General features: G+C 41.9%; 2 long non-coding RNA genes across 3 annotated transcripts in view; both read right to left on the bottom strand.

The window, feature by feature from the left end:
• The window catches only part of LOC146442356 (uncharacterized), a 298132-nt gene that overhangs the window by 185472 nt on the left and 85672 nt on the right, over positions 1 to 26988 (bottom strand). The window lies entirely within an intron of this gene.
• On the bottom strand, positions 12416 to 16739 carry LOC146442360 (uncharacterized). Of its 2 annotated transcripts, none has more exons than XR_014849590.1 (3): positions 16303 to 16739; positions 13918 to 15510; positions 12416 to 12517 (listed from the first exon to the last, which is right to left on the bottom strand). It is a non-coding gene; the product is annotated as an uncharacterized LOC146442360 (long non-coding RNA). The 2 variants fall into 2 exon arrangements; XR_014849589.1 differs by having other exon boundaries at positions 13918 to 15507.

Genomic DNA, 26988 nt, shown 5'->3' with positions numbered 1-26988 from the left:
CCTCAAAACTCAAAATTGGATCTCAGAAAACTGTTTTCACTTTCTATCTTTTACAAAGCCTGGCAGCTGCTGTTTTAGGATAGCAGTGCTTTCAGGAGCGAATTTTCTGTGTTAAACTTTCAGGCATGGCTTTTGGTTTAGGTTGAGGGTGTATTCTGCTTTTTGTTGGCCTGGTTTTAATATTCACATTTCCTGGCAAATCATCTGAGTCACCTGAGAGCTCTCAAATCCAATCAAAGAGTGAGTGATTTCTTCAAGATTTGCTGTCTTGTTATTTTTTAATTGTGTATCAAATAATTTATATGGAGCTTTACCTATGTTATAGTTCACTGATGCAATTAATTTCAGAGGGTTTTGGCAAAATAAACCTCCAGTGAAAAATATTCTTAGTTAATAGCTAACGTAAGAAAGACAATAGTACTTTACCATTTTATGAATTGTGAGTTAATTTTAGAGGTCTGCTGAAGTGAAAATAATATTATTTCAGGTTCCAGGCCCACAGGGCAGATTGTCTGCTGTGGGACTATATAAAGACAATTGATCGGGAAAATGCAGCATCTCCTTTGTCATGATCAACTTTGGACTCACAACTGATTCAGAGCTTTACCCTGAGGACCCCTAAATGAGCAAATTTCAGGTAGATCATCAGCTTGTAGGCAGGCTGACCTTCCTTTTGTAATTTGTGATCCAAGCTGAACAAAGGCTTCTCTAAAACAAACTCGTCTTTGTCTCCATCCCACCCCTCTCGCTGCTCAGCATGGCCCTGTTTCACATATTCAGTGTGTCCAGAAGGGTTTGTAGATATGTGGTGTTTAGAGTGCAATTGCTTTGGGACATCTGTGACCAGAGCTGGCCTGTGCCTCAGAAGGCAGCACCAGCACGGTCTCTCGTGGCATTCTTGGAGATGGACACATGTGCTCTCTCTTCCTCACTGGCTCCTGATAACCTTTGGCCTCCAGGCAGTGCTCACACAGTGATGGTGCTATGGTTCACAGAGCTGTCAACTAAGGAGCTCCTGCATCACAAGGCTGTACATACAGCTCACACCAGCAGCTCACACCAGCAGCTCACATCTACTCCTCCATGCTGATCCTTCACAACTAGGGAAGATATGGCAGCTGTCTTGGAGTGGTAATTTTCAGAGACAGGAATGTAGGAGGGGAGTTTGAAACCTGTATCACTATGCCAAACATACAGAGATATGGAGAAAACAGCTGAAGTGATGACTGAATTCCAAACTCCTCCTGATTTCAAGTGAGATCCAGGCACACATTTCACACAAATGTAGATCTGTGCCAGAATGAAGCAGTACTTCCAAACCTTATGAGGATTATCTGTTCTGAATGCTAAGACTGCACAAAGTAATTCTTTGTTCTCTTTGAGTCATCTGTACTCATCACTCTCAGAGACTTTGAAAAAGCATATGATGCTGATCCAACAAATACATGTCTATGACACTCCTGAAATGATACTTCAACAGATGAGAATGCTTTATTTGGACAAGTGTTGGTGAGACAGCTAAGGGAGCTTCCTGCCAGCATCCAAGACCCAAAACAGGAGCACAGTGACAGGATGGCAGCAAACTCACAGGGTACCACAATCAGTACCCCTTCCAGCCCTGTGTGCATTTGCCCTCATCACCTCTTATCAGGAACGATCTCTCACAAATTGCCCCTTTGGAAGTCTGCCTGCAGAAGCAGTTCAGGGCCACAAGATATATATTCATCTCTCTATATACACCTACATACATAGCCAATAGCACATCAGTTAGAGTTTCGTACATCTCAAATTAGTAATCTCACTCCACTGGATTATGTTCTCACTCCAAGCCATAATGCTGCCAAAAGTCTAAAAATCACAGGTTTTAGTTTTCTCATGCTTTTAGGCATATAATGCCGGACAGATACTTCACACAGGCACACCTAAAAGAAGAAACACAAGACCACAAACATTTTAAATAGGCAACTAATACAGCAGAGCATTTACTCTAGAGATCAATATAGATTTTGATAGTAAAGTGTTGTCCACTCCCAAATAGACATTATAGAAGCTGAAAAACTGAAGTACCACAATATACACGAGCAGTAAGTATTTAAAATTAATGGTATTTGTATTTTTTGCTAGGTGATAGTTGGATTTCTAGGGAAAAGACACTTCACTGTGGATTGAACCTGATTTACAGTTTCAGAACACTTTCCTTACATTAAATATTGTAAATTAATTTAAGAAGACTGGGATGACATATGATTCTATAATTAAGTAGGCATTACACTCCCATCAGCAGAAGTGAGCAACTCTGCATTCCACAGATCAAAGAGGAAGATGGTGACCTACATTTTCTCCTTCCTGGCAGCAGGAGCTGGTGGAGCAATTTTTGGTAACAGACCCCAGCAGGGTGGAACAGTGATGAGCAGCGTTTGGAGAAGACTCCAGACCAGCAAAAACAAGCTCTGCTGGTCTCCAGCATAGTATGGGGCAAGGCTATCCTCTGGCTCTGTCTGACAGACATATCCTGTGGCTCTTGAGGTGCATAAATTACATTTTTAATAACATAATCTCAACACAGTAAGATCTTGATCCAAATTCAAATGTAACTACACATTGGCACTAACTTCTGAAAATTCTGAGGTTTTAAAAATCTTGCCATATTCTCCAAAATTGATTCTTTAAATATATTCTTTATTTAATAACAGTATCTACAGCCTGTCAAAGGGTTCAAAAATGTCTGTCCACAGTTTTGGTGACAGTTTACCCTTAAATTATAAAGCCAAAATCACTTCTCTGTGGCTGAGATCTTCTCCTAGCAATGTGACTGAGAAGCCCTTCTCAGCTGTTGGGCTCCCAACACTCCCACTGACACTGCAGTGGGGATTTTGGCCTCTGGCGGGTCAGAGGAAGAGCCCTCCTTATGAGCTATGAGTCACTCAATTACTGAAATCAAACTCTTTCCCATTTATGCATAATTCTCTAGGCATAATTTAAATTTGATAGAAAAGGAGAAGATGTCCCATTTCTCTCAGTTATACAGTTCCCCCAAACATATTAGGCCTCTGAGAAAGAGATTAGCTTAAAACAGAGATTAATAGTTTCTGGAGAAAGAAAGCCTCTTTCCTCCCGATGATATCATCAGCAACTCAGTCTAGTAGTTAAATCTTTCCTTCTTTCCCAGTCAGACCAGCTGCACCAATCCATTTCCAAGATCAGCCTGACCCACAAACATGACAGATGAACTTAAAGAAAGGAAGTGTTTTTCTAGCCGTTTGAATTTTGCACACACTATTGTTCATGAAATTTCAAGTGAACTCAAGTGATCACTTAAATCCCAAAGCACAGAAGGTGTAGACATAACTAATAATGAGAACTAACTACACTGCAATACCAAACCCAACTGGTTTATAGATCTGAAACAGGCTGCACTGTAACAGAGGACCATCTCTTGAATGCAGCTTTATTTTCATTTGCCTGCACTTCTGAGATGATACACATGGCCAGGAGAGAAGACAGAGGACCCATGGGAGTTGTGTTTCACCCTGGAATGGCAGCTGAAGACTAGGTGAGACACCCAAGAAAACCAAGGTGTCTGTGTTTGGGCAACACATTGACATCCTTCTTGTTTCAGTGGATGATCAGGAGTTATTTTTCTGTACTCCTTCCCAATCCATGTCCCACAGCTGAAGACAAAATCCCATTTAATTTTTTTTTTAGTTCTACATCACTTCTTACTTTCTTCCATTAAGATAATTGAGAAAATAAATCAGAGGGGTGGTAAGATGCATAGCCAAAATTACTCATCTTTGAGGTGTGCTATGAATTATTTCTTCTTGTATCTCATTTGAGCCATATGACTCTTTCTGCAGCCAAATGTGCCCAACAGTTAAAAAATCAATAGACTCCTATTGAGGAGTAAGTGTCTTCCAATCTCATGTGTCAATTTGTTCTGTAACCTCTGACAGGACCACTTTCCTCTTTGGCTCCCACTTTGATTGTGAAACTCTATGTAATAACAGCCCAAAGAGTGCAGTGGCAATTCTCAGTGTTGGGGAGCAGAGTCTCCTCTCCACTGACCAACAGCAGCAGCAGGTTAGAGACATTTTCCTCCTTTGTTCATCCTGCCCTTGCCCACCTTGGCCAATGCTTTTTCTGGAGATCCATGTGAGACCATCAGTGCACACCCTGCAGCTGAGGAGTGAGCTCTGCTGCATGTTTTGCAGTGAGACCTCTTTCCCCTGCCAAGCCCTCGTGAAACTCTGAGCTGAACAGGCATTTGCCAGGACAAAACTTGCTACAGAGCTAACCAGGACCTATGCTTATAACTGTAAGTTAGAGCCAAATCTGTAAGTACATGGATAACTGCAAGCCCTGCTGGCTTTATCATCACAGTATTTCTGAGAGCTGTGACAGCTGCGTTAAAAACCAGGATCATTTACATGGATCCCTATGCAAGATCATAAACCAGATTCCTTCCAGACTTAATACTGCTTCATAATCTCTAGCAGTTAGCACCCATACTGTTTGGGTTGCAAGTGAGCTAATTTGTCACCCTTATGGCTTCTACCAGCAGTAGGGTAAGAGTAGCAGTTTTAATTAAAAGTTTATATGCAAATATATCTCACAATTTCTGTGTGACATATAGTTCTCCTCACCCTGGGGTTTCCCTGCTGCTGGTCAGGACAAAATTCTTGCCTTTGCAAAATTGCACATTTTTGTCAAAACACAGGAAGACTGCAGTGATTCTCACATGCTTACCTTGGGCTTCTGTATGAGAGGTAAATTTCTTTCTGTTATCCCTACTATTTTATTAGTTTAGGGCTTCATTCCACAGATTATACTGTTTGGAATTAAGCCATCTGTGTCTTTACATCACCAATGTGTAATTGCTTTAAAACAAAGCCTATTTTCTTCTGTATCCATGCCTAGTAAAACAGATATCCCAACATTAATATACTGGGAAAATAATAATAAATATTTGAAGTATTTTCTTTTTAAGTAATTTCACAACATAATTAAATATAGGGAAATCAAATGCCCAAGGCTATAACTGTACAAGCTATGTTAATGATCAAAAATGTGAGAAATTGTACAAATAAATACATGTCTTAATTTAAATGGTCTGGGTATGTTGTCTGAGTGGCTATTTCTTTTTTTTTTTTTCTTATATTAGCTTCTATTTCTGATTCTTCCCTTTCCATGCAGTCCACTAAGATGGACTATTCTCTTTTCTTAGTTTGTGGCTACCTAAACCAGGCAGTTGCTATAATTGGTGATGTAAATTCTTTCCATGAACTGAAAGAAAGGTTTGGAGTGATTTTTTCCAAAATCAGCATTCCGCAGTAAATCAGTCCAATACCATTTGTGCTTTGAGCCAGTCTGTTCAATGAAGATTCATTGCCACATAGTCTTGGATCAGCCCAGGTGAAGTCTACATAGCACAGTGTTCTGCATTCAGGTGCAGTGCTTCACACGCATGCAGACACTAATGTGGTTCTGTCAATGCACAGTTATTTAACTGTAGGCAGCTGTGATATCCAAAACCAGCATGCACAGCCCTCTGCAGTGCTGCATCTGCATTGATTACAAAATTCTACACCAATATACAGAAGCTAGTATTTGCATAGTTTTTGAGCTCTGCACCTGCAGAGCTTGGTGCATACACCAAGATCTCCAAAAAAAGGAGTTACAGATTTGTTGCATTTCTCACTCTAGTGATTGAAAATTAAGCCCATATGGGCAGTTCTTTTCTGTTCCTCTTAGAAGGAGAAAGAAATATCATATTTACTCTTCTTGGCACATCAAAATCAGCAAAAAGAAACAAGATATGTTTTCAAGAACGTTTGCCTATTCTTAACTCTCAGCACACATTCAAAGTTCAGAACTTCAACAGTTCTTGGTATGGCAAAGAACTCCCAATGTGAATCTCTCCAGATAGATGTTGAGGTCCCCCCCTTACTCTTCCAAACGATATCAGATTTTCTATTGTCTTACTTTCCAATTTGCACGTTGTTCACCTCTAACAGTCTTGTTGCATAAGTTGTTTTCGCCTGAGTAACAATGATGAATGAGATTGTAATTGTTAGGAGATGTTTCCTAAATGGTTTCTTTTATCATCTCTCCCAGTACTTTTTTTCTAAGTTTTTCCATTGCCTTTGACTTGATTTGTGCATGTGATCAAATGACTTCAGTATTTAGCAAGCTCTTCACCCTCTTAATTGCTGTATGCTGTTTGAAAATACAAACACTCTGAACAATCATCTTGCCTTCCACAAGTGTTATTCCATTTGCAGCTTATAAACACATGCAGTTACTGAATGAGCAGCAGTTTCATTAATCCTGGCAATGAAGCTTTTTCCCTCTGTATCCACATCCTTCTCAAAAGTCCATTAAACAATCATGTTGGCCCATTGTCAGTGGTGACCTTAAAATTTGCAACAGACTGAAGAAAATAATAATTTTTCTGATCTGTTCACTCCTAATTTATCAGCAAGGTTTAAAACAAAAATCTTAACATAAAATTAAAAAAAAATACAACAAAAACAAAAAACCCCACCCTTTATTTTAATGGCTTAAAAACACATTCAGAGTTCATGAAACGTTGAATAAACTAATCACCTTATGTAGCTGGACGGACCTGGGAAAACAGCAATAACAGATGAACCAATTATCAGACTAATAATATTCTTCTATATGTAAGAAACACTGACACCATTTAACACAGGAGCAAAAGTGAAAAGACAGAGAATTAGACAATGCCCCTGACTGTCAAATGCACACAGGTCATTAATCCTAAAATACTCATGTGGTATTTACAAAACATTTAGCCAAAAGTCCAGCTATTGTGTTCCCTGCCTGCTTTTATTATTCTTGGAAGGATGCATCATTATGTCAGCAATAAGGAAAAAGACACATAGTTTTGGGATTTGTCCATGGAAAGAGAGGAAAGCAGCGAGATGTTACAAAAGGGCCACCACAGGCTGCAGCTGTTCGCACTGCCAGATTTAAAGACCCAGCTCCAGAAACACCCGCCAGGAATAAAAGCCACGAACAAGTGTAGTTTTGCCAGCAAGAAAGTCAACAGGCTTCAACTTACACTCACAAAATGCTCCCAAAAGATTCTTCCCCCTGTGTTTTGATCCAACCATGGTGCTTTATGCAATGATATAATGTAATAATGTTGCAGTTATCTCCTGTTTTGATGAAAGTGCTCTGTTTAGCAGTGGAGCATGAGTTGAAGTTGACATGCAGAGAACTAAGAGGCACAAATTTACTGTGTGGGGTGACCAAGGACCTCAGCCAGGAAGAGCACACAGCCCTCCCGCTCCACAGCTGGTTGAGAGCCACATGGTGCAGAGTTCAGTCCTGGCAAAAGCTGCTTGTGCCCTTGAATAACCTGTCTTAGAAAGCCTAGACAAATTGCTAGATCATTCCAAGGCACTTGCTGAAAGCTGTTCTAATAACTGAGAGCCTCAAGGTGTCGTCGTACTGTTTCTTATTTATACTTGTTTGCAACTTCTCTTCACTCTTGTTTTAATTTCAGAGCGATTTTCTGCTGAAATGTATGGAGGGGCAGAATGCTGCAAAATGGATAAATGTGAGATGAGAAGTACCAAACACTTCCTGCTGGTCTTTGTGTCATAATGTAGATGGGTGCTTAGCTTCAAAATTGTTGCTGAATTCTCAATAGTTCCTTTTCGCTGTGCCAAACTGTCCTTTATACCAACTGACTGACAAAGTAATGTTCTCCCTGAAACTAACAGAAGACAGTAGGTTTGCTGCATTTTGGAGTTGCCATATCTCAAGATGCTGTCACATCCTTCCTTCTAGCAATAGAGATACTCTTATACCAGAGTCAGTCAGTTTTTCCATTTTTAAAGCTAAATGGAAGAGGAATAGTACAAAACTGGTAGGGCTGAAAGACGACATTGTACCTTGGTATCACATAAACGTGGGTTTGTGTCAGGAATTACTTTTTCTCATGTAGAAAGGACAGAGGGCAAAAAGCCATTATTCACTGTATGTACCAAGCAGTAAGAAGTCATCTCTAGCAGACTGGAGACGGAGCTGAAATTTGATTCAGTGTTTGCATAAATTAGTAGTTGATGGAAGAAGCACAGAGGTGCAGTCCTGCAGGAGCAAGCCATGTGAGTAAATCCTGCCAGAGGCAGCTTTGGTGCAGGTGGGGTCCATCTTGCACAGCCCCAGTGGAAGTGCTGCAGGAGCAGTCCATGCTTTAATTGCATGTAGCTCCACCACTCACAGATTGTCAGCCTAAATGAGATCAGTGCTATATAAGCATCAAGGACAGCAGCTATCTGCTCTTACAATGTACATACAATAAATTACTTTTATATGAAAATTTGACATATGTCCACTCTAATGGGGAAATTTAGATTTGCTTGTCATTTGAAACTCTGCCATAACATATTGACTTCTTGCAGATTATTAGCACATCTTGGAAGTATTTTTCTAAAGCTGTCTCTTGCACATGCCTCCAAGCCTAATAAAGTTCTGTGTTGTTGATAAGCGTGCATTGCTGTCTGCTTAACTGTGAAAAACAGAAATGAAAAGCAGAGAAGATGCTGTGTCTTTGCCAGAAGGTTTCATTCAAGTGTTAAAAAATCAGCAAGCAATCAACACAAGTCTTCATGTTCCCAGTCAGAAAACAGAGCATTTTGCATGTAAGTGGTTATTTAACATAGTGAATAAATCAATCTTCTCAATATATTTCATCTAATTAACAAGGTTCAATACACCTTATGTGAACTACCTGTTTCCTCACATCAGGTGTTTAAAGAACTGACCAAAATTAGCACTGAAAACACTTTAAAATATCAGTGGGTGTGATAAATACATATCATAATTGGCTTTTTGCAAATATTACAATGGATACTATATGTATCATTTTAATTCTTTTTTACAAAGGTAGCCTTGCTGTGAAAAATAGCTGTGTAATGATGACTAATGTTTTGTTGATAGGCAAGCTTAGACACAGTAGTGAAATAGCTGTTATAGTTTTTGTTAGAATGCTTGAACTGTCTGCTTGAACTGCATAACATCCCACGAACGGACCCTGCCTCTGACGTTCCAACTATCAGCACCTGTCGCCTGCAGGAATCACAATCTGGGAGTGATAACAGCATCAATGAAAGAGGACTGTGCATGCTCCGAGGAGGCGGATCCAAGGCTAAGCAGTTCCTGGAACATGTAAACTAGTTTGGAGAAACGTTTGAATATGCATAATTGTTTATGAATATGCATTAGGCTGAAGGGTATGTAAAGGGCGTCTCTGTCCATACAGGTGTGCTTTTTGGCTGAATGCCAAGCACCCAGCGCTGTACTTTTGCTTATATCTGTCCCCTATTGCCTTTTATTCAACTTTTAAATCCTAACAAGGAGAGTGAACCTTGATTTTCACAGCGGGGAAAAAGCCTATCCTCACTGTCCATGAACAACATGCTTTAGCATCTGTTCCTTAAACCAGAACTGAGATAATGTGACCCCCATTTCTGCCCTGCTTCACCCTGAGCCCACATAAGTCAGTTTGCACTGTTTGTACTTCATGTTAGAGTTTGACATTCTGATCTGTGGGAAGATATCCTGTCCAAACAAATGAAGGACTATTAAGAGCAGTACCACTAGGAGGAAGCCCTGGGGTACTAGATGTGCTTAGGGCAAACTGTCTTCAGTCATTTCTATCTAATTTCTTCATAGAGAAGTTCTGGAACTATTGTTGTACATCTCTTCTCTGCAGAGGGACATGATCTCAGCTGCATCACACACTAGTACTGCTCCAGAAATGCCAACAGGTAGCATGAAAATAGGGTACCAACCACAATATCCATTGTCTTTCATAACTCAGCTTTTTCTCTGCCGCCAACCAAACATCTCTGCATATCTCTGCAATACTCTGGTGCTCTTTCAGCCACTCTTTCTCTCTAAAAAATGTCTACACATCATAAACACACCATGTAGTGTTAGGAAAATGGCCTCTAGTGTATTCAAGTACTTTATCACCTTTATACATGGACAAAATTAAGCATCATCCTGGGCAAATAAAAGTTTTATGGTAACATAACATCAGCCAAGGAAATGTCAGGGCAGGACTGCAGCATGGCTTCTGGGTAGAGGGCTTGGAGCTGTGTGATGCACTGCCAGCAAACCCAGTGCTACACACACACAAGCAAGCCCTGTGGAGAGAGGCAACCAAAGCTTTTAAAATTCTGGGAGAGGTCTGGGCACAGTTTGATTTGCATTCTCAAAAGCGCAGGACAGATGTTGGCACCCAATAGCATAGACAGGGTGGTGGCTTGGTGCAGGTAGCAGTCACATGCCTCAAAGGCAGAGCTTTCAGAACTGGAAAAATAACAGATGGGCTGAGGGAATCTCTGAGGAGAGGTAGAAGAAGAGCAAGAGGAGATGCCTTCACTGGGACAGGTATTGAATGTGGTATTGAAGACATAGAAGTATTAAATGTATTTAAACACTACAGCATTTGGCAAAAGACATACAGAGAAGTTCTAAAGATGTATGATCAAAATAGTATGATTTTTCCCCATGTAGAAAATGGAAAACACCTTCCAGTTTATTTTAAGGTGAAATCTTTTGCAAAGACAAAAGCTGCATTACACTGTTAAGCTTTTACAGAGATACTTCTAGGACTTTAATTGCAGTATACAGAAGGAGACGCAAGATTACTGTCACTGAGCAATACTCATCTAGTTTTCTTTGAAGCCAGTGGTAGACTACTACTGCCATCAGTCAGAAACAAATTAGGCCTTGAATATGTACCCATTTAAGTAAATTGCTTGTTAGCTTCTCCCATCAAATCTGCAGTTGAGCCCACCGTTGCCAGGCTGAGATAAAATCCACATTCATTTAGAGAGGAAATGGTTGCAGAATAGAAATTGCTTTGTCTTCTCTGCTTGCTTCAGTCACTCCATAGAGGGAAAGGCAGGCAAGGCAAGGCAAAAGCAGCCAGCACACAGCTCTGGCTGACATGCAGTCATAGTCCTTGGCAGCCCAGTGTTGCCATTGCTGGACAAGAACCGAGTTTACAGTGTCTCACAGCAGAGGCTTGCATGACTTACTTGCTCTACCTAAATTTGTCTTGCCCACCTGCAGCTTTGTTTTTACTCAGTTTTCATGTTTTCACTTACTTGTTTTTTGTTTGGTTTTTTTTTTTCTGACACACAATGCAATTACCAGATCATAGGGTGCAGCTTTTTTGGACCACTACAAAAGTCGAGAGACCTGTCAGAGAATCTCTGAATTGTGGGATTCTGTAGGAACTCCAAGTGCAAGACTACCTACCTGTCCTTGTTGTCCTCTCTGAGAAATAACTGAGAAGACAATAAACAGTTTCTAATAGATTTTGTTGCTGGAGAATACAATATGGTCTTTTCTCAGCATGTTTACCAAAATGAATATAAAATTTGCCCATTCCACAAATCTCTTTAAAAGTCCTACATGCAGTAAAAGGGTTAATAACTCAGCTTCTCCTGTGCCTGTAGACATTAGTTTTTATTACTATGTAAATGTTAAATTTTACAGTTACATACCTTTTATATGCTGTGATTTTTATTGCTTAGCCAGTTCTGCATTTATGAATCATCCTCAGATCCTTTAGCTACTTGAATCTAGGAATGAAAGCTAAAATGCTGCTTACTACTAACAATGTTGGTTTTGGTTTTTTTAATCAGCTTACAAGGCACAGTCAAAATATTCATTTTCAGGTAAGAAAGTTTAAACTAATCAACACCTGAAGTGACACGTATCTCAAAGAAATCAGCACAGACATTTAAAGAACTAAAAACTGTACAAAATTAAATGTATGAAGAATAACTCAAGAATTAAACAAAGGCCTTTTCCTATACATACATACTTTTTACACATTTTTTTTTAAAGCAAACTCTTCTCCCCAAAAGAAAAGTAAACCTGCAAACCCTAATATAAACATCACTTTCCCCTACTCCCTTGCTTAAATAGTTCTGTAATTTCCAAACAATGCCATGTGTTCTGCTACCAAATTGGATCAAGAAGCTCATGGAGCTTATCCATAATATTGTTCTCAGAAGCATTTATGGAACATATATTTCATCCACAGGATCTACATCTTGAAACACAGTTTATTATTCTGGACTCACGGCAACATTCAGTGCTTTGGATTCAAAAGCTGCTGACAGTTCATTTCCATTGCTCAGTCTTTGCATTTCTGGGTTCAAATCCAGTTGAGTCCTGGCAAGCTGACGACTCAGGGAGTCCGCCTTCAGATGAAGACATGAGGAAAAGATTTTTATTAGCTGAAGATAACCATCAAACTAAATTACACCATGACTCTTTTAGGACAGACAGATACATTTGGGTGGAAACATAAAAGTAATTGCCATAAAACTCATCAGAAAAATAGGCACTTCTCATACCGTTTTCAAGTGATATGGCATTCCTGCTAGCTACAGGGCAGCCAAAATAGTCCCTCATTGGAGAAGCAACCAGTGGATGTATATTTATCAGATACCTAAATAATCTGAGAAGGAAGCAAAGATAATTAGGATCAAAAAGTTAACAATCTGAAAGCAGAAATACAGCATCAAATGCAAGGGTGTGAATTAATACAGACTTAATGTTGTGAAGTGTTGGTCTCTGAACCAAGCCCACCAAATCCCTTCAGCACATTTCCTAACTAAACACATCCCACAAGATTGGGGTGTGACTGCAGAGAGCCATTTTAGTGGGGCAATGAATAGAGACACAGCACCAGCATCTTGCAGGATTGTACCCTTTATGCCCATTTTATATGTCCTGGAGTGTAAGATCTAACTGCATATATCTTCCAAATACACAATAACTACAGGCAGAGAGACACAAGCACGCAGATACAGAAGTCTTCTTCTCTATTTATATAATGGCTGTCATAACTGAAATGTATCTACAGGCCCAACTTACAGAGTTAGTTTAAATGTTATTGTTTCTGTTAAAATCACCTCACATCAAGTAATAAATCCTTTGAAAACTAATTCTGCAGCCTCTATGTAAGTTATCATGCAAAGTCTTTAAAGTAGAATTAAATGCCACAGAAAATGCTGCTCATTTTCTAATGCTTATTGCATGCCTTAATTTCTTAGTAAATTTATATTGACTTAGGTGCAGGCAAGAGTTCTGTTGCAAGGATGAAAGTTGCCAACTAGTATGAGTGTCTCAGAAACTTCAGGGATGAGGTTCAAGATGTAAAAGACCTAAAGCAGGAATAAGTTCCAGCATTACCAGATGTTTCCTATAAATGCAAAATGAAACCATAATGTGATTTCAATATAGTCAACACCAATTTCCACTAAAACTCTGCTAAATCATCAGTGGATTATGATATGTGATCCTGATAATTCTGTCTGATGTTTTGCCATGAATTTCTTGCTTTCAGTGGCTTATATTTTGCCAAACACAACCAATTGGAATATTCTTTTCTTTACTCTAGCTGGTTATGTTTTTGTTTTGGTTCTTAGATTTTGAATAGCCAGTTCAGCTGTTTCTGAGAAGAGCTGGGGAAAAGAGTCAACAACTCTGCAGGAGACTGAACTAACATTTTACATGTTCTTTAGGTTTACACATACCAATAGGGAAATGCAACTTAGCAAAATTTGTGTTGTGCCCATGAAAAACCTCTACTTTGGGCAAATGCTGAGTTCCTAAAATATACATATTTTAAATCTATATATTGTATATTTTCTATGCACATTTTCTATATATACACATTATATATATATAAATACAATGTGTGAGTATATATATATATATCAGATTTGTAGAAATGGTGATTGGCAGAACTTAATGGATGTTTGCTGAAAATATCACTGGGCAGGCATCCCATCCCACGGAGCATGCTTTGTCCCCCCTGAAATGACTTATGAATACCAGTTATAGCAAGCATACCATTGGGAAAAGATTCATAACTCTGGGTGAATTTTCACTTCAGAAATCACTCTGGACCAGGAAAAACAAACACTTATACTGAGGGCAGAAGGAAAATCTTCTTAGCTCTAAGGAATCTGCTTCTCCAAGTCTCTGCTGCTCCAGTGCACAGTGCACATCCTTGGGCATTCTCACCCGGATCCTGCTCCTGTTGTCCTGACCTGCTGCATTTTGCCAGACCACAGCACTCCTGGGAGGTCCACAGAAGCACAACTGCAAAAGCTGACTTCACTATTCCCCTGTTGGAAAGAGGGGACTCAGCACCATATGATTCCAACAGAAATCACTCTATGTTGCTAAACTAAATTAGCACCACAAATGCACTACATGCCTATCTGTAAAAATCAGAGTAGGATTCACCTTGAGAACCACAGACTGAACCCACAGTTAATGCTTTACATTACTGCCTATGACTGACACGCCAAGCTCTGCAATCCCCAGGTGTCCTTCAAATCTTTGCCAGGCAGGTGGTCTGTATCAGCATTACCAATTGCTTCTTGAATTCATCTATGAATTCATTCATGGAAGCCTGGGCTGTGTTACTAAATGTCTATTGACCGTCCTTTGTGGACCTTCTAAATGGAATTAGATGCAGTAAAACAATTAACTTACTCTAAGAAATTTTGAAAATGTTAGAAGACTGTATTGTCTGTAACACTGAGTATTCCAAGATTGGAAATATTAAAATTAAGGTTGTTCCTTATAAACTGTCTCTTGGGAAAAGATGTGCTGGACTGGTGAGCCCTGTGTTGTCCCTGTTATCCTAAAGTATCTCCCTGCAAAAGGGTTTGATGTGGATGACATGGGCAATAGCAATTACCTCCTGAAAGGCTGTAACTGCATGAACACATGAGAGCTGCCTGAACCAATCACCACCCCCATGGAGAGGAATCACTGGAGATTAGCACATGGCTGCAAGGAGAACAGAGGAAACTCATTGAATTTAGGTATCTGGGGACACAGGAATGAGTGATTCAGCTCCTGTCCCTTTCAAGGAGTCATAGTATGGTTGAGGTTGGAAGTGACAGGTCAGAAGGAGGTCATCTGGTCCAAGCCTCCTGCCCAAGCAAGGCCACCCGGAGATGTTTGCCCAGAACTGCTTTGAGATTTTTTTAATGTCTCCAAGTTAGAGACTCCACCCTCCCTAGGCAGCCTGTGTCAGTGCTTGGTTACCCTCACAGTGACAAAGTGTTTCTCCATGTTCCAAGGGAACTTTTCACCTTTCAGTTTGTGCCCATTGCCTCCAGTCCTGTCACTGGGCACCACTGAAATGAACCTGGCTCTCTTCTCTGTGTACTCTCTGTACTTATACACACTGATAAGATCCCCCTGATCTCTTCTCCAGGCCTCCTCTCTTTCAGGCTAAACAGTCCCAGCTCTTCCAAGCTTTCCCCACAGGAAAGATGCTCCAGGCCAATCATCATCTCCATGGCCATGCACTGGACTCTCTCTAGTAGGTCCACAGTCCATGCTTCTTGTGCTGGGGAGTCCAGCACACTCCAGGTGTGGCCTCACCAGGGTGGAGCAGAAGGGAAGGATCACATCCTCGACCTGCTGGCAACAGGAAGAAGATTAATCTTGACATTGCACATCTATCATGTGTGTCATAATCAGGGCATGCAAATGACATCTCTGACTCCTAGAGACTATGTATTCCTGCTTTTGCTTTTCCCTTTAGTCTTTATTCTTTTTCCCATCCTAATTTTGAAAGTGTCTTTCTGAAAGTACATAGTATTTGTAGGCACTATTAATAAAATATATGTACTGGAAATACAATCCCAGTTTTGGATTTAACTCTTAAAAATTCAATAACCCAAAGTCATAAAGTACATGTAAATATTTCATTACACACATTTAATTGGACTAGGAATGTGTTTTTCTCTGATGTAGATTTATGAAATTGGCTGCAAAAAGGGATAGGGATGCTACTTGACTCTTCTTTCTATTTTATGATGGAGTATAAATCATTGTCAGTATTTTAATATATTGAATATTATTAATGTTTAACTAGTGTCTATAAATTTTTTATTAGAACTTTTCTTTGAATAATTGCTTCAAATTAAATTGAATTTTTTTTAAATTATATGACAATGCTACAGACATTTACATTTCTCAGAATGTTCTTGAAAGGGAAGTTAAGCACAGAGAAATATACTGGTGATTTAGCATTTAGCATTTGCAGATATAGTGGAAGCATTACTGAAGAAATTTGGGTTTCGAAGGGTCCGTGTTAGCTCCTTTCTATATTTTACATGGAACAGATTCCTAAAAAAAAAAAAACAACAACCCAACAAAACCCAAAATAAGCTACCAAGGAAATACAGAATAAATTACGTAAGCACACACCATATTGAGCATATTGCCTGATGGAGAATTCCAGTTATGAACATCATCAGTGTAAAGGCAACCTTCTTACACCACAAGTCTCCAAAGGTGAGCTGCCTCAGGCAGATGGAAAAGAAACAGTGCTGGAAGAGGAGCCTTGGCAAGCAGCTTGTTCAGAGCTGCTCACAGGGCCTTCCCCATACACTGTGCCAGACTTTGCTGCCTGAAAAGCCCCTGCTGTGGCATGTGCCCTGTGCCAAGCTCCCTGGAACTTCATCTCGAGATGTCTGTGCTGGGGAGAGCTGGAATTCTTGCTCCCTCTGAGGTGCTGAAGCTTCAGGACCAGGACTTGCACAAGAGCTCTTTCATCAGCTGCTTCCACTTTAATCAAACCTCTCATGCACCTGGACAGTAGCTTTCCTCCCTAGCTGGTCTCTGCTGAGCTCACAAGTACTAAGATTAGCTTATCAATTAACTTAAATGAGTGAAGTGGTAACCAGGATTCTTGGATTTAGAATTAGTGATTTGTAATCTTAACATTTTCTCACTGCAGCTGCTGGCTAGGATTGAGCTTTTCTCAACAGCTGAGCTTCCTTGAAGCCAAAACATCACCTGATAATGATTTTTGATAGTAGGAGATGGACAAAATTGAAGTTAAACTAACAACACAATTGGCAGGATACCACAGCTCAAGTCACACTTTATCTGCTGCTAAGTCCAGCCCCTCCCTCATGTTAACTGAGGCAGCTGCATGGACCTTGAGTGGTTTCACAGTAGATGTCAGCACTGCCCACTGCAGGGACGTGCAGGTACCCGAACTACTTTTAAATAAAAATATCGGTTGGAGAAACCATACTGCTGCCTTATAAGAGTGCTGCACATGAATTTAACTCAAGACTACTGATGTAGAACACAGCCCTACTGCAACCAATTTGCTTCCAGAAGTCAGCCTCTCTCATTTTCAGCTCACCTTTGGTGTTTTTTTACCACACAACAATATGGCCCTGGAGACCCAGGTTTAGAGAGCATCATCTCTCGCTCTTATCTCCTACGTGTGAAGGATGCATTAATGGGTTGGAGCTATGGCCCTAAAGGACAGGGGTGGGGATTTGCTGCCTGGTGACTGGGGAGGGAGCCTACCCAGCCCTCCTCCCTACCCTGAAACCAGCCCAGGGGAGCCCAGGCCATCATGGGGGTAAAAAGAGACTCCAAGAACGTGTGCTTCTGAAATGCTGTGTGCTTGTTGGATTTTTGTTGTTGTTGTTCTTGGGTTTTTTGGTTTTGTTTATTTGTTTGTTTTTTGTTTGGTTTGGTTTTCTTTGTAGTTAGTTATGTTTTAAATCACAGAAAGCTGTCTAGGTTGCAGTGTGTCCCATCAATCAGCACACCACGCACTGTCTATATTAAACATCCTACCGAGTCTCACAGGGAGCATGAAATTTCCAGTGACACAAGATAAGAAAATATTCAGCAGGCTTACTTAAACAATTTATATGTTATGGGATTGAAAGGTCAGTGAGCAGAAATTGTATTTTATCTTCCTTGCATATATATTGCTTGATGATTAGGTCAAAAATGTTACAAATACAGATGCAAGTGAAAAATATGGCTATTCACAGGCAGAGATGGGGAAACGAGATGGTTATACTGCTCATTTCAGTCCCTGAACAACAGATACAGAGAATGATTGTGCACTGCTAGGGAGAGCTGCTTTTCTGTCTCTTACTGCTATTTTCAATCTTTTGCCTTGTCATACCTCCAAAGCTTGTGTAAAATTACTAGTAAAATACGTATTTTATCAATTCTTGGCCACCTCCAGTGCAAAACCGCATGAAGCATTAGCTTATCCTTCAACTGGCAATATTAGACGAATGCAAATCAGTCACATTTCTATCCTATTGACTGCTAGGGGAATTGATCTTGTCTTCAAATACTTGCAGAGATGGGGGTGGGCCTCAGTAGACCTGGTAAATCTGGTTGGGTAATTAGTGCTGAAAAATCTGAAGTTCATGTTTTCTGTTTAATGGGGTAGATGTATGCTGGACGTTCTGGATATAGAATTCAAAGTGTCACCAAAACTACAGGAAAAAGAAAAACCCTCCAACATCTTTGATGTTAGAGAGTCAAGGCATTACTTTATTATCTGGCCAGAATGTGCCACAGAAGTAATCTCATCCACACATAGCTCGGGTGTGCAGAGAGAATCATTCCATGACACATGAATTTTACAAGGTTTTTCCCAAGCTTTGTACAGTCAAAATCCATAGAAATCTATTGGTTCAATGTTCATTGGTCCCAAGTTGCGTAGTTCTTAGTAGTTCTTAGTATTTGGTTTCCTATTGGATCTGGATTTCTTCGCCTCTGATGCTAATTAGCTCTTCCTTCTCATCTCTCTATTTCCCAGACCAGGTGTCTCTGACCACGGCTGGGGTGAGGTTTGGAGCTGATGTTCCATTAATGTTTGTTGATGGCCTTGTTGTTCTGCTGGTGGTCTTTTGGGCTACTCTTAGTCTATTGAAATGTTAAGCTCATCTCTGTAGAGTGGTGCTACATCCCTCAAAAAAACTTTAAAAATTCACTTCCCCAAGGCAAAGGAAAACCAAGCCTGACTAGAAAAATAAAATAAAAAATTTAAAAGTTATATTGTTTCCAACAACTGGAAAGTGGAAAGACCAAATTCAGACCTTCTGTGTAGGGACTGTGCCTTCTCTCAGCTGAATCAAGGCAGAAGTTTTAGCAATGAAGTTTCTTTTATGTTGAATTTAAGGATAGTTTTCATTTCAGCAAAAAGAAATGAAAAACAATAACGATTTTTTAATGCACAGGACAGGCAATTGGGCACAAGGCATTTCTGGGCTTTTTGCCCAGATCTGTCACTGACATCTTGATTATATCTTGTGGATTTGTTTTATGTTTTTAAGGTAAAAAAAATAATTCAGTAAATGAGAATGTTAAGAAAATTGAGAGGTTGGAGTCACTGCAGTTTGATCTGTAGGGTCATGTTGCAAGCTAGGTTAAGAGACCTCCAGTGTATTTCAGTCCCCCTCTATATCCATTTTGCCATTTTTCTTTATTAAGTGCTGGCCCCAAATCTGTTTTCTGCAGGGCAAATGCTCTCTCTGGCTCTATGGGTACAACAAAGTAGCCATGCAGCACAGAAACATCTGCTAGCTTTAAATTACATCTCATTACAGAGGACATTCCTGCAGGAAAGTCACCAGGTTTCTTGGAGATGCATGAAGGACCATGCTGAACTGGTGGGGACCCTTTTAATGTTTTGAGTTAGCTCAGAGCCATATGCAATATGCAGCATAGACCCATCCCCATGTGGGAATTTTCTACAGGATGGTATAAACAGACCACTGACTTCATTCTGAAGGGGGATACAGGAAGGGCTGATTACACTGTATTGATCCTTGTTACAACCTGCTCTTGGCAAATCTGGGGAATGGGCTCTGTAGGTACTCACATCTGTGTACACAGGACGTGGTACCAGAAAACAGCAAGAGGAAAAGTGCCTATGGAGAGAGAGTGTGTGTGGAAGTCTCCCAAAAGGTGATAAGTTCTCGAGTCTTGTGTTTCTCTTGAATCTGAGATTGCTGATAAACCCAGAACAGCAAGACCCTGCAGAGTGCCCAAGGCCATCACCACGCAAGAGCATCAGCACGGGGCTTGGTAACTCACACCATAGTCAAGGAGGTGGTGGCTGCTATATGTAGACACAGAGCATAGTCTACAGGATTGATATAGGGAAGGAAGGGACTTCTGAACACCTTCCTAAAAGCTACTGGTGCATTAATATGAACCTCTGCTTCTCAGTGAGTACTCAGAGTTGGCCTCCCCACTGCTGCTCCAGCTGGGTAAAATGAACCATTGAGAGAGGTAACTGAGTGGACTGTACCAACAGTTACCTGCTGTTAACAGTGAGTGCTTCATTCTCTTATTAAAAATTGCATAACTCATAAAATGTGTTCCAATAAATCTTGGTGACAATCTGTATCTCCCCCTGACCGGTTCCCTTGTCTGGAAAATTTACCTCCTTCTCTCCCATAGTTGGAGACAAGGAGACAATGCCAAGAAGATTTTATACCATCCTTGTAGGGGACAGGGGAGGGTAGGAATGATGCTCTGGAGAGGGAGGCAGGAGAGAGGAAGGATTTTACAGGGGCAGAGAAGGAGAGGCCAGCAACACACCCCGGGTATGAGTCCACTGACCTGACACAGAACTCACTCAGGACATCTAGGTACTGATAGAAATATAATACATATGTTAACAATAATGGTGACATTAAGTTACCGAGCTCCTTAGACAGATGGTGCTACAGGCTGTTCTGCCTCTTTCATTTGGTGCATAAAGCAGACATAAGTGGATAGTCATGTAAAGATTGCTAAGAATTCCTGTTCACAGCTGACTTTTTGCAGAGACTGATTTTTAGACGCTGTTTAATTTTTGGAAACAGAACACCTCAGTCCACACAATTTTTATCTCTTTAATGGAGCTAATAGGCTCATGAATGGACAATAAAATCTTTGCCTTTATATTCTTCAGCCCTGTTGCTAAGAGCTATATAGAGTAACAAACTGTTCACATAAAACTTCACATTTTTCTTCAATAAAACCCCAACAGGAAGAAAAAAAATCTGCTGGCATTGATTAAGATTTTGAAAAAGCTCCTATGGTTTTTGCCACAACAGGCTGCCAGTTTATAGTCTGGGAACATTATCACAGTTTCATTTCCACAACAAAAAGGCTCCATTCTTCAAGGTTTGACCGTTCACCCTGTCCTTGGTGCTTTGCATCAGAAATGCACTTGTGCTGTCAGCCCCTCCATTAGCACTCACTTATCAAGGGTGCCAAAGAAAAGTAAAAGAAAAGGACAAGTGTCTAACAGGTTACTATAGTTTCTTTTGTGCTCTCAAAATTTGTAGGCTTCAGACGTTTAAAAATGTAATTAACATTTGTGCATATGATAAATTTTAAAAATGGGTGAACTTTTCACACTTGAATGTTAACAATTTCCATTGTCTGTTACCAGTAAATTTCAGTGGCTGGTAATTTCTACTCTACAGATTTTTGTCAGGCTTTAATCTGGATAGGTTGCACTAAGCAGACCATACCAAGTTGGATGGTAGGAAGGCATTGCAGAGGTATCTGGACAGACTGGATTCATGGGCCAAGACCAACTGTATGCGGTTCAAAAAGGCCAAGTGTCAGGTCCTGCACTTGGGTCACAATCCCCTGCAGTACTACAGGCTGGGGAACAGTGGCTGAAAAGATGCTCAGTGGGAAAGCACGTGGGGTTGCTGGTCAACATTGACTAAAAATGAGCCAGCATGTGCCCAGATGGCCAAGAAAGCCAATGGCATCCTGGCCTGTATCAGAAACTGTGGTCAGCAGGACCAGGACAGTGATTGTCTCCCTGTACTTGGCACTGGTGAGGTCCCACCTCAAATCCTGGGTTCAGGTTTGGGCACCTCATTACACGAAAGGCATTGAGGGGTTTGTCCAGAGAAGGGGAATGGAGCTGGTGAAGGGTGTGGAGCACAAGTCTGATGAGGAGCAGCTGAGGGAGCTGGGGGTGTTTAGCCTGGAGAAAAGGAGGCTCAGGGAAGATTTTATCACTCTCTACAGTTCCCTGAAAGGAGGCTGTAGCCAGGTGGAGTTGGTCTCTTCTCCTAGGCAACAGGAGACCAGATGAGAGAATATAGCCTCAAACTGCCAGGGGAGACACAGGTTGGATATTAGGAGGCATTTCGACATGAAAAGGGTTGTTAAACATTGGAACAGGCTGCCCAGAAGGTGGTGGATTCACCATCCTTGGATATTGTGATAATAGCTGCAAGTTCCCCACACCCCTTTCTTAACGACTGTACTTGTCACCTATTGTCCTGCCTTCCCTACTCCACACAGTCCTAGCCACGCCCCCAGTTTTCCCTATTGGTTCCTGTACCCTAACCCCACGTGGCCCTGGCCACTCCTTCGGGTTTCCCCTATTGGTTCCTGTACTCCTAACTCCGCCCCTGTACCTCCCCTGTACCCAGAGGTCACTGGGCCTGTGTGTTGTCCCTGCCCCTCTCTGTTTCCCTATAAAACCCCTTACCCTCCGCCATCTTGCTGTCTATGCTCCACGTGTGTCTATGCTCCACATGTGGCTGTGCATGTGAGGCCTTCGCCCTCGAGGCATCTCTGCCTCGGGGAGGTCGTTGGCCTCTGCTGCACCATGCGAATAAACATCTTCCATGGACACAACGCATAGACCCTCCCTGCCTCCTTTATCACCGCCGGTTGTGGAAGCAGACGGACCAGAGCTAGCCTTATGGCTCCCTGGCCGGTGAGAGCGCAGTGTCCAGCCCTGGGACAGAGGGTTTAGAGCACTGAGGCGCTGAACTGGGCCGGGTAGAGAAGCTCTAGGGTAAAGTCTGCTGCAACATCCTCAAAACTGCAACAAATGGCGCCCAACGTGGGGCAGAAGCCACCCTGGAAAGCGTCCCCCTGCAGCCGCAACTGCGGCAGGGGAGTAGTCGCATTTGGGAAGCCATTTCCCCGACGAGAAGCTTGCATTCAGCGAAAAGACCGAAGGGGCGGCCGGTAGCCTCTGGAAAAAAGTCGCGCTTTTCAAGGAGGTCGGCCGAACGGCGGTGGACCATCCCGAGTGCTTTCTTTTTGATTCTCCGTGCTTGGTAAGCCCTCTGGAAAGCCCCTTGGGAGGGGAGCCGGTGAAGGCCTGGTCGGCTTGGTACGGGGGTCCCTTTTTTCTTTTGAGTTTGTTCTTTTTGCCTCGGGGTGGGTGGAGGGTTAGAGGTGGTGTCTTGTCGAGGTGAAGGGAGTCGCGCTCCATGCGAAATCTCGACAAGAAAAAACCCATTTCTAACAAGGGGAGACCTAAGTTTTGTGCCCCCATTTTGGGAGACGTTTTTCTTATAAAATTAGACATATTTTATAAGGAATGGGGAATCAGCTGTTGTGTGGGAAGTTTTTGCGCGCGAGAGATAAAGTAAACTAAACTGTGTTTTGTTTTATTTAGTTATCTGACAGTGAAAAACCCTTGTTCTCTCCCTAATAAGCACCTTCCCCTGCATGTATCCCCCAACATGGTGCCGGCCATGTGTTGGTAGCACCCCCTCCTCCACCAACTCGTGCTCCCCCTCTGTCCCTCAGGAGAGAGCTGATCGTACGCTTTTCAGCCTCTCCTGTCCTTTTCCCGAGTTAGAACTGGCCACTCTAACTCGAGATCCCTGCTAACCTCCTTTCCTGTGCCCCAAACCTCAGCCGAGCTGACTCCACGTGTTTTCCAATATGGCGCCGGCCGCATAGTCAGGCACGCCATGTTGTCTTCTTCCCCTTAAAATTTTCCCGGGCTTGCCGAAGCTCCACCCCCTGCATCCCTCGTGTTCCATTGTAGCCCCTCCCGCCGCGTCGGTGGGCGCTCCCTTCAGTTACAGATCCTTCCCCATCTGAGTGTTTCTCTTCGGTGCGGGCCCCTCCTCCCATCCTCCCAAGCGTTCCCTCTCAGCCAGAAGCAGCTATAGCCTGGCCGAGAGCGGAGCCACACCTCCAGTTGCCTGCGGCAGGCTCGGAGGAGCCGGTGGGGCTGCACCTCTAGCTCCTCGCGGCAGACACTGCCCCCGGAGCCCGGTGGAGCTGCGCCAGAGCAGTCCCTGAAACTGTGCTGCTGTCTGGCCGTGCTGGAGCCTAGTAAAACTGTTCCAGACCCGGCAGAGCCACAGCAGGGAAGAGCTGTGTGTCACCCAGTGGAGCTGCGCTGCGTCCAAAGTTTTCTCCCTCTCCTAAGCTGAGAAAGACTTCGGTGACAACCCCGTTGCTGCTGCAAACCCTACCTTCATCTTAGCAACCCCAGCAAAAGAAAAACAGACTACAAACATAACTGCAGTCTGAAAATTCAGCCTATACTGAACTCCAACATCAAAATCAGCCAGCTGCATCATCGTTTTCCCCATACTCACAGCAAAACTAATTTTGTCATTGCTTTACATTATGTTGTTTTACCATTTTCCTGTTGTTTAAAAATTTGCTATAAAAGCTTTTAGGAAAAGCCTTTCCTTCTTTAATTTAGTAAAAAATGGGGAAATATTGTGATAATAGCTGCAAGTTCCCCACACCCCTTTCTTAACGACTGTACTTGTCACCTATTGTCCTGCCTTCCCTACTCCACACAGTCCTAGCCACGCCCCCAGTTTTCCCTATTGGTTCCTGTACCCTAACCCCACGTGGCCCTGGCCACTCCCTCGGGTTTCCCTATTGGTTCCTGTACTCCTAACTCCGCCCCTGTACCTCCCCTGTACCCAGAGGTCACTGGGCCTGTGTGTTGTCCCTGCCCCTCTCTGTTTCCCTATAAAACCCCTTACCCTCCGCCATCTTGCTGTCTATGCTCCACATGTGGCTGTGCATGTGAGGCCTTCGCCCTCGAGGCATCTCTGCCTCCGGGAGGTCGTTGGCCTCTGCTGCACCATGCGAATAAACATCTTCCATGGACACAACGCATAGACCCTCCCTGCCTCTTTTATCACCGCCGGTTGTGGAAGCAGACGGACCAGAGCTAGCCTTATGGCTCCCTGGCCGGTGAGAGCGCAGTGTCCAGCCCTGGGACAGAGGGTTTAGAGCACTGAGGCGCTAAACTGGGCCGGGTAGAGAAGCTCTAGGGTAAAGTCTGCTGCAACATCCTCAAAACTGCAACACTTGGAGGTGTTCAAGAAATGACTGGACGTGACATTTAGTGCCATGGCATCCTTGACAAGGTGGTGATTGCTAAAAGGTTGTACTCAGTGATCTCAGAGGTCTTTTCCAACCTAAATGATTCTGTGATTTTACAGATAGAGAACAGGAAACATCTGTTTACATGTTCAGTGTAAAATAAAAGGTATTTTCCCTCCAAAAGTGAGAGAAAATAATTTCAATTATTGAAGGCTGGTAGGTGGGAGGCGTCTTGCTAGTATTACATATTGCTAATTCTTTTTTCTTTCACTGCCATTTTATACAGTCATTTAGTCACAAGCTATGAAAATGTGTGAATAATCCACTTCTGCTACGCCAACTTAACACAGTTCCATAAGCAAATCAAATATGATCTTGGCAACATCCTAAGGTACAGCAAAATTAATGCAGGGGAGAATGGAGAGATCATGCAGCCAGAGATCTTGCATGACAGTGTTCTTCTTCCAAAGTACCCCTATTAAATTGCAGAACAGACTAATTGTTAATGGAAATTATCATTTTACAGTTGTCCTCCAAGGAGTCCAAAGGTTTCAGTGTTTTCCAGTTTAAAGCATATTGGTATCTACATCACAAAACCATGTATCACAGCCGATCTACAGGTGACAGGCTGGCTGGCAAACCCAACAGGAAATCCACTAACTATTGCATTAACCCCTGGTGACAGCATTTGCAGGTCAGAATAAGGTAACACAGCACCAGGAAATCTGCACTGTTCATTTTCTGTGGCAATAACCTGAACTTCTTTCTCTGAGGCTGACAGGGAGATTCCTAAGAAAGGTGCTAGTTCACACAGTTCTTAAAAATGCAGTTGTGGCTTAGTCTCTAGGAGGATATTATACCTGCTTGAGCAAGTAGGATTAGAAAGAAACAGAATTAAGTCAGTACCGCTGAATTTTGTGGATGTGTCTCTTTACAGATTGGTGCCCAAGAGAAAAAAAATGCTGTAACCTAGAATTTGAAAGTAAACACCTCAGCATTTTAATAACTGAAAAAGCCATTTTTGCTGGAATGCCATGAACATTATTGCTGTAAGATAAAGTGAAGGACAGTCCTATAAACAACATATAAAAAGAAAAAGACATTACTTGTCACACTGCTTATTTCAGGGCTAAAATGCTGGCTAAAAGTTTGCATTGCCCTATTTTAATGTTCCCAGCTGGCTTCCACGGGGAAGTGCTTACTTTTTCTCATGCAGGAACGAGACTATATCTTCATCTAATATAATTCATACAGGGAACACAGAAAAACTGTCTGCCTGTTATCTTTTGGCTCCCCATCTCCCTGGGCTGGTGAGACTAAGGTATACTAATTGCAGATCACTAGCACTGATACAAAACTTTCTGGAAAGCAGTGTAAATAAATCAATGTTTAATCAAAGGGACATGATATATTCAGTTCAGAAACCATTGCATCTCTCCATGGTCCCTCTAGACTACAGTATGTCTAGTATGTCTGCTGGTGGCAGGTATGAGCATTTCAACAGCATTAAAGACACTCATCCACCTGCTCATGTCAGAGATAGGATAAAGAAACAGGACATAGAATATTTACTCCTCCCTAAATGAAGCCTGGAAAGGACAATGAAAGGATGATGAAATGAAGAGCCTGGGAGTAACAAAAAAACAAAAAAACCAAAAAAAAAGCAGAAAAATAAAAGGCAGGGGAGAGGGATTAAGAACAGGAGAAAGGGCAGCAGTTTTTAGATAAATTCGGAGAGGTTCTTGGAGGGACAGATTATCCAAGGCATTCAAAAGGGTTACAGATTAAGACTCATGAAGCAGGTAAAATGATTCAGATGGGATGAAGACACGGTCACAAGAGAAGGTAAAGATGAGTTTCGTGAATTTGTTTCAGAATCAGCAAAATGATGATTAGAAATGAGGGCAGAAAAGGACAAGTATTTTGGCAATAAATTGTCATGAGTAGGCTTGTTAATGCCACATAGAATAAAATAATTAGATTTAATGAGAGAGT

This window comes from Lichenostomus cassidix, chromosome 2, assembly GCF_008360975.1.
Source record: "Lichenostomus cassidix isolate B80296 chromosome 2, HeHo_3.0, whole genome shotgun sequence".
Lineage (NCBI taxonomy): Eukaryota > Metazoa > Chordata > Aves > Passeriformes > Meliphagidae > Lichenostomus > Lichenostomus cassidix.
Note: the sequence above shows the minus strand (reverse complement) of the source record. Positions and strands in the feature narration are given on the sequence as shown.